Source organism: Cyphomyrmex costatus, unplaced genomic scaffold (genome assembly GCF_001594065.2).
Source record: "Cyphomyrmex costatus isolate MS0001 unplaced genomic scaffold, Ccosl1.0 scaffold76, whole genome shotgun sequence".
Lineage (NCBI taxonomy): Eukaryota > Metazoa > Arthropoda > Insecta > Hymenoptera > Formicidae > Cyphomyrmex > Cyphomyrmex costatus.
Genome location: NW_017280333.1, coordinates 320,192 through 332,384, shown reverse-complemented (window position 1 = coordinate 332,384; position 12,193 = coordinate 320,192).

Genomic DNA, 12,193 nt, shown 5'->3' with positions numbered 1-12,193 from the left:
TTCGGTACCTCGATATCTATTTTTCTTTTCAAGCCTCGTCCTGCATCCCTTTATATATATTCTGCTTATTATCTCATGATACTTAACACATTCCAAAATGACCTCATGCTTAAACAAAATGCCTGCGTATTTGTAATTCTTACATACACTTTTAATGTATTATTGTACAATATAACATTGTAACTGTAATTTTAACACATTTTGTCTCGTTATTTCGACGTTAATTGTAACGATTCCCGCAGTCTAGCACTACACTCTCACGGCATTTCAGAGACGCATTGTTTCTCGTTCTCTCTGCTGCTCCCACCCCTGCGTGGCTTCCACGTCTGATGCGATTTGAGACTCCATGTAATCCGTGACCGTAAATCGGGATTAAACTTAGTGCCACTTCCGGTGAGGCTACCACTGACCAGCGAAGTACAGAGTGTACTTCGTGCTCTCACTTTGAAACAGTCTCTTAAAGAGTTCCATCGCGCAATCGAGAATTGACGTTTTGACAAGTGAGTATAACTTTTTCTCTAGTGTTCGTAATAAGTATAGATTAAATTTGTTCCTCGTACAACGTTTATGTGTTTTGATTTTAATCAAGTATATCTATATGATTGTATTATTTTAAACACAATGCTTCAAGTATAATTACATAAGAGAATTATTGATGAATTTAAAAAATTGAATATTTTCTAATTTGTAATTATATATTTTCTTATTCACTTTTTTTATATACACTTATATATATATATATATATACTATATATATTTTTATAAAGTATGTAACAGGGAAAGGAAATAACTCGTTACTTGTAACACCGTTAATGCATTCATATCGCATCTGCTCATTCGCATTGCATCCACTTTATTTAAACAAAAAGTATTGTAAATTGTTTAAATTGATGATCTTATTTCAACATTATAAAGAAGGAAACGAATTGCCATAACTTTTTAAATAATGATAACGGTAACAAGTTATTTTAAAGAATTAATAATTACATAATTAGTAATTAGTTACTATTTTGGCTCGATAAGGAGTAACAAGAACTATAATAAAAAGTTTCCATTCTCTGATACACACGTACCATATGTATGTACACACGTGCTTTGTAGTTGATTACTGCAAACGAAACTTCAAAACATGGTGAGTGCGTATGTTTGATTTTTACACTGGATGTTTCGTGTACTGCAGATAGAACATGAATTTTTACTTCCGCTTTACGTTGCTGACATTTTACAGGATTACAATATCATCACAAAGCATATTCGAGTATCCGAATTTGTTTCTTTCTTTTTCTGTGTGTGTGTTTCCTTGCATAACATTCCTATAGTAAAGTTATGTTAACAGTGTAACAGAATCTTTTTAAAACAATTGCTAATCAAATTGTAAGAAATTTGATAAATATAATTAAGTGGTATTTTAGCTAATTCATGAATTCTTGTAAGCTGAAATATGTACCTAATTGTACAAGTGTACATATAAAAACGTTTTATATTTATAATATTAAAAAATATTGTAAAATAATTTGCATTTTTAAGGCTCATTGTAAAGGTATTTGCTTCATGACAGAAATTAGTCAAAGGTATAAAATATTTAATGCTCGACAAGAATAAAATGTCTCTGTATTTGTGTAAGACAAAAAAATATAATAATTTAAGGCATTAAAGCGGAATATAATTAGTAACCTTGTAATTAAGTCCATTTAGTACGATGGAATGCATTGCAGTTTATAATTTATAAATTTATAATAATTTAATAATACTGATTAAATAATTAGATTTTAATATAGATAATTAGTAAATAAATATATCTCGTAATATAATAGAATTTATATAACAAAATTACACAATATATATTATAAATATAACATCTTTATTCAAAAATTAATCTTTGTTTTATTGCAGTGGAATCTAAAAGTTTTATGTGAATAAAAAGACACGACATAAGAAAGAATTTAAAGAAAGAAAAGAAATAACCATTATACTATTTTCTCATACAGTACAAAAGGATTGGTATATTTTTTGTATTTGTAATACTCAATAAAATACAAATCACCTAAATAACAGAGAGAAAGAAAATGTAACGTTGAAATGTATTTTTGTCTGTCCGTTGTGGAAAATCACGGTGAATTAGCGTATTTAATGTAGAACACGTAAGCTTCGTTCATAGTACATACTTTCAATTCCTACCGCGATAGCTGTGGAACGTCGGCCATCTGAAAAGCTCGTCAAAGGATCATAAAAATATCCCACATGTCGCCCAAACTCGCTCGATCACGTCCGCGAGTTGTTTTACGAGCATCTATCGGGACGTGTGGTAACAAGAGCATTGCAGCGCAACCCTCTCCCCCTTTTCCCGCCCCGCATCGAATGCTACATCCCCTGAATGATATTGACAGGAAAAAAAGAGAGGCGCAAAAGAATATACGACCGATTGAAATTCTTTCCCTTCTCATGTCATGGTAAAAATGCGTGTAAATGTAATACCACATTATGAGCAACTGCGTTCGCTTCTTCTCCAATAATAAAATTCTTTCATGTCAGGATCGTTACGCAGAGGGAGGATCTCCGATAAACAGAGCGCTGTAAAAGGCTGCTTTTAAAAATAGCATGCGTAATATCACCTTTCTAATTTAACCTCAATTTCCTTAACACTCCCATCTTTGCACATATTTACTGCTATGATATGCATATTTACTTCATAAAACAGTAGATATATACTCATTCTCTAACTTAGTCACCGTGACAATAAAGTTTATTTATGTAAAAGAAATTTAATTTGTATTGATGCACCATTAATCTTTTGACAAAGCATAAATGTATTAGAAAATTTCCAATAAAATAAAAAACTTATATTTCTTACCTTGTAATTTTACACACACACACACAAAAATTTTAATAATACATTATTTAATTATTTAACTAATTGATTTTTGTATTTATTTTCATGTATACTAATTAATTTACAAAATAATGTAGTACGAATTGATAATACAAAATCGAACATTATTTCTAAATACAAGAGATTAAACAAAAATTAATGAGTTTTTGCATATGATTGTCGGTGCGAAATAAATTTTCAAATTTAATATGAAGTTAATCAGTGAACGTTATTTTTCTTAGCTAATTATAACTTTTTTATAGTTTTTAATTTAAGAATAATATCTAATCCAAATTATACCTACTAAATGTTTGTTTACAGCTTTAAATTATAATATAATTGTTTATTAATAATTTAGTAGAATATTTCTCATCATCGTGCATCATAAATTAAACGCTTTTTGCGTGATTTGTGAAATGAATGGCTTTTTGACGGCAATATTCAGATACGAGATAATAGCGAGGACATTCTTTCATTATACACTGCAATAATTTCCGCTCGTCGTCCCCTCGCTTTCTCTCTCGATCGGTCCTACGACTCCTTTGACCTGTCTCATAGCAGGGACGAAAAGCGGGAATTCTTGTATTTAATTTAGCGCGAGGCTTTTAATCAGACCGCGCTTCAGACGCATACTCGGATACTCACTCGGAAACTGAAGGGCCAAACTTAAAAGGAGCTTTTTGAAGATTTAAGACATGCCCCTCGATCCTCCGCGCCTCTGTTTCTGTCTCTCTCTTTCTCTCGTTCTTTCTCCATTTTGTCAGACAAACGATGGCTCCCGTCGAATCGTGTCTGCTTTAAATTTACCTCACCTCAACCTCGCTGATATCTGAGAGACATTACGAGGATGAAGAGACATAGCTCATAGTGTACATAATTTAAATTGGATTTAGATAGCGTAATCCAAGTTTCACCGATTGGCGAACGTTAATATTTGGTGTCGCTAAGATTTCGTAAACTTGAAATAGAATAGTTTTCCATTAATACTTACTGTCGATAATATTTTTTGGTACACGTGTAATTTTCTAACGTATTATATCTTATTGTCAAAATAATGTTTAATTTGTTTAGTATAGATTAAAGGAATAACATTGCACAATAATACAAACATAATTAAACTTTACTTCTATATTAAATTATTTTGTTGCAAGTTTGCAAGTAGGATTAAGAAGTGAAAGAATAGAGAGAAGATATTGTGAAAGATATATGAGCTTCAAAGAAATTCCTAAGAAAGCATCTCAAATATATGCGTACATATTCATCTAAATTGTGTTCTTTAAAACTCGCGATCTCACTACACCGAAATGGATATAAGTAAAAAGTTTTTACCTTAACATAATAAAAGTGCTTTTTGCTTTGTTGCGCTCCTAGAACTTTCGGATTTTCAAGTCCGCAGAGCGATCATGAGAACTGAAAGTTTCTTCATCCATACATTCGTCGCTACGTGTAACCTATTCAAGCTCAAGTTCGTCGAATCCGATCGAGGAATTGTAGAAATGTTGCAACCAATGTACAGCTAGTCGAATTTCACAACTAGTTTCTCCCACGTAATGTTAGCGCGAATTTCCCTAAAATTACCACCCGCGTGCTGTAATGTAATCATCGTAATTACAATTGTATACTCTCAATTATCGTTGTAACAGGATTCATACACAAATGCATTTCAACCATATCCAAATACATAGGTATAAAGGTATAATTAACATAAGACTCCCACACACACATACAGACACGCACACAAATATACAGTCAAATTTGGATAACGGATTCGTGTAGCGGACAAAAAATACATCGGAAATGACTATTCATATTTCATACTTGTAAAAAAATGGTGTCGGACAGTGTTATTTATGACAATTTAATAAAAAGTAACAGTGATGTTCTTCTTCCAGAAAGAACGATAAATCTCTCAAATGTGCCTAGAATGGATGGGGATAAATGATTGATTGACGTTGTCGTCTGTTCTTGTAAATTTTAAACAAAGTTTCTCCTATGTCAAAGTACAAGAACTTTTTTAGTCTACACTGTTTATTAATTTAAGTATATTTTAAACATGTGTTTAACGGACATATTTAAATCCAGAACATCTCCATTTTTCGTGTCAATTGGCAATGGCTTGTTGACGTAGCGGGGAAAGAGAGTGTATACGCTTTGCATTTTGCGGACATTTCGCTCCGCGGTGGACGCGCACGCGGTGCTGCATAAATTATGCGCGGACTGCCGTGCAAAAAAATTTGAAAATTTAATTTGCGCGGCGGCGCGGCGTCCGGGTACTTTAAATCAACGGTAAACCGACAGCGCTCGTACATCCCGAACACTTATAGAGCGTGCGCGGCAGATGTTTGAGCTAAATCAACTGCCTTCGAACGCCGCGCGCCGCAGAACTATCTGTTCCGGTGTCAAAACAGCTGTGCTTAATTAAACGTATACAATGGATGTGTTGTGCGACGGTGGGTAGGACGTCTCAAAACAACACGCTTAATTGCACGCGTAGGCGTTTCGGTCTTAACGTATCTATAATAACATAGAGAAGCAAGGATTACAAAACAAACTACATTTTGCGTGATTCCGTTGTTAAATATTGGACACATCAGTTTAACTAACTGCCTGTATTTCTTACTTCAACCGTTTGTTCAGTGGCGCTTGAAAAATAAGTCATAAGTAATTAAATAATCACAGGAAAAGAGTCATTTTTCACTTGTGTTACATAAAAGATGTAATAATTAAGTAATAATTTGTATTGGTATTTGATTAATAAAATCTTGTATTTAAATGTAAGAATTTATCAATTGATTTAATGATACAATACAATAATTGATCATATTTTATATTATATTAGTTTTTATATTTTGAAATGATTTATTTACAAATGAACGTTTTTCAAATTTTTTAACAAGTATGCAATAAGTTGAAATTACGATATTATTAATTAAGAGAGTATTGAAGGCAAATTAAATATTAATTTATGACAAATAATTCTCGGTGGAAAATTAATTATATCAATTAGCAATTAAAAGCATTATACTTGATTAACGGTAAAATTAATAAGAGTATAAAGAATATCATAAAAGTATAAAGACATCTCATTATGATCTTCTATTCTCAAATAAATCAAATATTTGATCAAAGTATATTAAATGGAAGTGAAATGAATTGCTCAGCTTACGTGCGATATAAGGATGACCAGCGAATTGTTTCAGTTATCAGTAGTTCGCAGCTCTCACGCTCTAGAATATTCGGGAAGGGGCTGATGGGCGATGCATTAATTAATTACGGACCGATTACTCGGGCTGGCGATGGTCAACATCCTATTTTCGCGACGGTGTCCTCCCTATGTTCTATAATCGTATTAGGTTTAATCCCCGCTCCACATACATACATGTTCAATATATATTAATTTATGTGATGTGTGAAACAGTTTTCAAAACAATATTCTATTAGATACATAATTATTAAATTTGTATAAAAAGCTTGTTGTATTTTATTAAGAGTGTAATATTATTTTCAAGAACGTAATATTACGAAGCACTATCTCATACAAAGCGGAGATCTAATAAATTATCACAACATTATACAGAATACTACACGAATCTTAAGAATTACGCGTGTAGCTCATTTTGAAGAGATGTACTTTACGTATTCATGGTACAGAAGAAACCTCAATCTTCCTCTCTCTCTTTCTTATTCTTCTCCATCATAAAATGTAACGTCAGAATGCAGTCCTTGAAAATTTATTGTAACAGCGACAGTTTTGTGGTATTATACAGCCGAGAAAATCTATGAGAAGAAAACAGACATCGCCTCTCATTTATGATAGTCAATTTTTCCCACCGTCGCCGAGGTCACTTGCATCTGGCACTTGATTCTTTCTGACGGATTTTCAGACAAAATTCGGACGAAGTGGCGCGACGAGCAACTTTCAGAATGGCGCGTGAATGGATTACATCCCCCCCCGCCCCGCCCACGTAATTCGCAGGAACAAAATCAGGAAAACTGCGGGCGGTGTGTGCAAGCGAAACGAAGACAAGTGAAACTTTTCGATAGCGAGGGGCTTTGTTTTGTAATTCATTAAAAGTCCGTAACTCTCGGACGGTAGCGACGCGCGCTACCGCCGAATGAAAAGGGCGGGAAGGAGAGAAACGGAAACGACGAGATCCGGTTAGCGATGCGATTATTGATTATCTAATTATCGTAATTGTTCGCGCGGTTGTTGCGGTATGTTTTCAGATGGAAAATGAGTCGCGCGAAACGATATTCCCGATATTCCAGAAGTGCATCCAGAAGTTCGGATTAATTTTCGCAAAAGCTCGACTCGAATCACTTGACTGATGTAAAAGCTGCATACGCTTTCGGACAAACAACTTCCGATCCTCCCTCTCTTTCTCTCTCTGTTGTGTTCGCATTACGCGACGTCTGCAAGCGGTAATGCTGTATCATCCACATACAGAACAACTCAACAATCAATTACATGAATGGAATCACTTACGAAGCGTGAATAATACGCCACAAATGTCATACCTGATCAAATTACAGTTGGCCAGGTTTTAAACAGATATTGGCATTACATTGAATAATTTCAACGAGAGAATAAATCTTGCTGGAAAGCTTGTTTTCTACATGAATTTGAAGCTCACTGATTCGATATATACATACAATATGAAATAAAAGTACATATTTAAAAAATACGAAGATAAATGAAGTATATTTTTAACTTATCTATTATATAAAATATCGAATAATGGATATCGAAATATACACGTTTTTTATTTCGTTATTCCTTCGAAGGTTATATCATATTTAATATTTTGCACAGAGTATATTCTCGTTAAGAAATGTTTGCTTTTCAATAAATGTCGATTAAACAAAGCTTAAAATAAATAAAGATTTAAAAAATAATGGATTGTTTTATTTTTTATATTTCATTCGTTTAATATTGACAATAACGAAGTAAAAAATAAATCAAAATAAATATAAAAGTAAATAAAAATAAAACAAAATTTTGTTAAATTTAAACGTAATATAAAATGCTATAAGAAAAATTAGAAAAACAATCGGTATTTCTTATAGATAAAATTATGTATTCTCGTATATTACAGATCAATAGCATATGCGTCTGTATACGTAATCGATAATTTGTATTGTCTGAAAACAATTTGTTTCGATTTTCCCGGTTAAGCCCGATTTCGTATGCTTTGCATGCTATTGGCTAAGTATATATACATTTTTATCGTTTACTTCCTTTCGCCAAGCAGAGGCCAAACACAATAGTGCCAAATGCAATTTGTTGCAACGGACGGGGATGTAAACTGACATGAGAATAGTTTCTGTATTTCTACGATAGCCACAAACCCAACCGTACTGCATTTTATTAATGTGCCTACGAAATTTTACTTCTTGTTTTTATTATGGTTATAAAATTTCCTCAAGGAATGGAAACGTTAAGGTTTAAAAAACAAGAAATAGAGTTTTAGAAAATGTAACGTTGGAAAGTTTAATAAAGTTGAAGAAGTAATCACACATATATACATTTTATATTTATCATCAAGACACAATGAAATTTATATTGCAATCTACAAATGACAAAGACATAAAATACAGGGATTTTTCGAATACACTAACAATTTCTTATAACCGATATATTTTACAATTTAAATCAAATTTTTATCATTGATAATGACTTATTAATCAGAACCGAAACGTTTGTTTTTATATTAAAATTGTCTTTATTTATTTATTTTTGTCAAATTAAATAAATTTAGCTCGTAGTTCGTCTTTTGTATCATTTTTTATACATTTTACGTTTGAATTCTTGAGACAGTCTCTTCACCTATATACAAGATATCATAAAATTGTCATCTAAAATCGACCACTCAACGTGTATTGCTATTTAAATATTTTACAAATTTTTACGGTATATCCGTAATAACGGTTGCACCATTTTAATTCAGACGAAAATTGATATGGCTACAGAAACGTTTATATCGTGTCACATACAAATATCAATTGAACGGACTATTTAAAAATCAATCTGTACGCGAGCGGTTATTTTTTATTATATTCTTTATTGTATGTATCATGACACCATCCAATTTTATATCTGCAATTTAACTTCTCTATATACGAATGCAGGTGTTATTATATTCGACAAACAAACAAAGACAAGACAATTACGAGCATAATTATTTCCATAGTAGGATTATATACTTGTAGGCTCTTAAAGCGGCTTAATCCAACTTCGTCCACAAAGCTGAAACTATATTCCATAAGCTTTAGAAAGTTCTCAACTGCCATACGATGTCATTTGCCTTTAGTGTTTTGATCTTTAACAGCTCTTATTGATGTTTTTCCACGAAAATAATAAAGAATGAAAACTTTTCTTGCTATCCAATATTAGCTATTAAAAATTGTAATTCCGTAAAAATATTAATTCACGTAAATATTAATTTGTATCGTGTAAAGATATATTAAATAATGATCCGTGAATACTTAATTAAGTGTAACCAAGTTAAGTCTTTCCAAAGATTATATAAAATTAAAATTAAAATTAAATTAAAATTAAATATTTTACGAAGCTATCTCACACATAAACTAGATATTTCCTTTTCGGAAATGTTTCTATAAGTGAGTCAAAATGGCTCCTAAGGGAGTGGTTATATTACGACAAGTATTACCTACATGATATCCTCAAGGGGACTTCGTGTCGCCTCTGTATTAACTTTCCCTCAACTTGTGCAACGTTCCAGAAATATCAGGGAAAGCATTTCTAGTCGCTTTAATGAACTCTCCAAGCCTCTCAGATTGCCACCTCCGAAGATATTGCGCGGTTGGTTAGAAAATGAAAAGTAATTTTATTACATAACTTTTTTACACTTTAACTCAATTGACTCTCAAAGATACAGTTTATTTGCGAAAAAAAAAACTGTTCCCTTGAAAGCATTGAAAATTTATTGCATGAATTATGCTGGAAAATGTTTTCTAAATATTTTCAATTACAGATTTTAAAAAATCGCTCATTGCAAAGATAATAATATAGAATAGAATAAAAATTATAATTATGAAAAAAGTAAAAATACGTTATTATATTTGGATATATAATATTTGTATCTCTAAAACATGCTCACGCTTTCGTGATAATATCGAGAAATATGTATGCCGTTCATCCGTTTTATCCGAATTAGAAGAAATAAAATCGATATCGAGTATTGGTATAAGCTGAAATATCCGACCTTAGATTTATGTTCGAACGATGAACGACTTCTAACGATGGCAAGATGGATTGCCTGGTCTTACACGGTGCACAACGAATGAGAAAAAGAGTACAGTGCGTGCGTAAACGGACGCGAAATCCCTTTTACCGTAATCTAATGGTATTCAAATAATTTCTAGTGACAATTTAAAAATCATATTTGTCCTACAAATTTATACTAATTATTTATCAATTAATAACAATTTTTATCCATAAGATACTTCAATGATTTTGAATCAATACAATAACTAACAATATATATTTCATTAAATATTATATATAATATATTAAAAGAAAAACAAGGGTAAATAAGAAAGGACAAAACTCGAAAAGTATGTCAGTAGATAGGGATCATTGAGAGATACAAACTTGTAATTGCTATTTGTTTTAAACGAAACTAATTCAGTAGAGTTCACCAACGTGATGCTACGAAGGATTGCTGATGTCATGCAGTTCTTTTCGCCCTTCGCCACAACGGACGAAACATTGAAGTGTAATCTCCTGATGTGATACATCGCGGTGTAATCTTGCACGTGTGGTTCCTCCGACCGGGCCGGCGGAGTCTGCTTGCAAATTACAGCGGTCCCCCGAAGTGTCCGAGTTTGCTCGTCCGAAACTCGCGTGTATACGTGTTCGCGCCGCGTGTGCTACGTGCATCGGGCTCTTTTCGCGTCTCCGTCCCTCGCTTGCGGAGAACACCCGACGGCGGTGTTGGTTCCACCTCGCAATTTCCTACACACAACTTCCACAGTTCGTTCCAACTTCCAGGACACTTATAATTGGTTTCCTGATACCGCGGTGCCGAGAGAATGAGGGAGCATGAGATGTGTAGATTACAGGCAGAAAGAGAGACAAATTATGCGCGCGGGCGCCGCGTGTCTGTGGGTGATACAAGTCCGACCAGCGGAATGGTGTTCTAAACCTCGGCTAATGTAAAGCGTCTGTAAGCTTGAAGAACTGTATTACACATTGTGAAAATAGAGTCTCTATGATGGCTATGTATAAGTGAAAGAAATTTTTGTATCCACTTTATCAAATTTCTATTCTTTTAAACGCAGCTGATTGGTGCGGACATTTCTTTTAATTACTCTCTCTCTCTCTCGTATATGTAAAGTTTTGCATGATATTTGTCGATTAGTTTTGGCTTGACTTGATTTGTCTCTTCTGATTACAACGTTAAATTTAGTTTTACTATTAAAATAGTTTGCGTAATAATTAACATTGAAATTAATTAGAATTACTCTCTTTCTCTTTCTCTCTCATATATGAGACTTTGATATTTATTGATTTGTTTTTGTTTGGTTTCGCTCTTCTGTAATGCTAAATTGGGTTTTCATTTTCACAATTGAAAATAGTTTGTGTGCACAATAACATTAAGATTAATTAAAAGCTATTTGTTGATTTTATTCTTTTGGATTTTTTAATATAATAGTGACAAATATTTACGTTGGATTTCTGAAATTACGAGGATGGATCAAACATAAACGAGAATTTCTTAAAAATACAAAACATTTTTTTAATTTTTCTACGTAATTTCCTGCTTTGGAAACGCATTTTTTCCATCTAACTGAAAGCTTCTTTATGCCGCGATTATATTAAAGCGTATTATAAGCCAACTGCGCATGAAGGCTTTCATTTCTATGTCGTCCACAAAATGCTTATTCCCTCCCAACATCTCTTTCGGGGGTTGAAACATGTAAAAGGTACATGAACTTAAGTCTGGATTGTAGGGAGGGGGAGGTGTTCAAGTGCAACCCCCTCAGGAAATTTGCTCCAATTTTTGGTGCGTTTGATTAGCCGTGTATGGCCGAATGTTGTCGTGGAGCAAAATCACGTCTCTGATCGGTTGGCGTCGTCTTTTCAGTTCATCTGAGATGATTTTTTGGATACTGCCATAACTATTTTCGAGATGAGCAGCAATTTCGACAATTGTAATGCGTCGATCTGCAGAAGATCACCAACCGCACGAATATCGTCTTCCGTTAGACTCGTCCTGAGACAGCGATCGTGATTCTCATTTTCAACTCTCTCTCTCTCTCTCTCTCTCTCTCTCTCTCTCTCTCTCTCTCTCTCTCTCT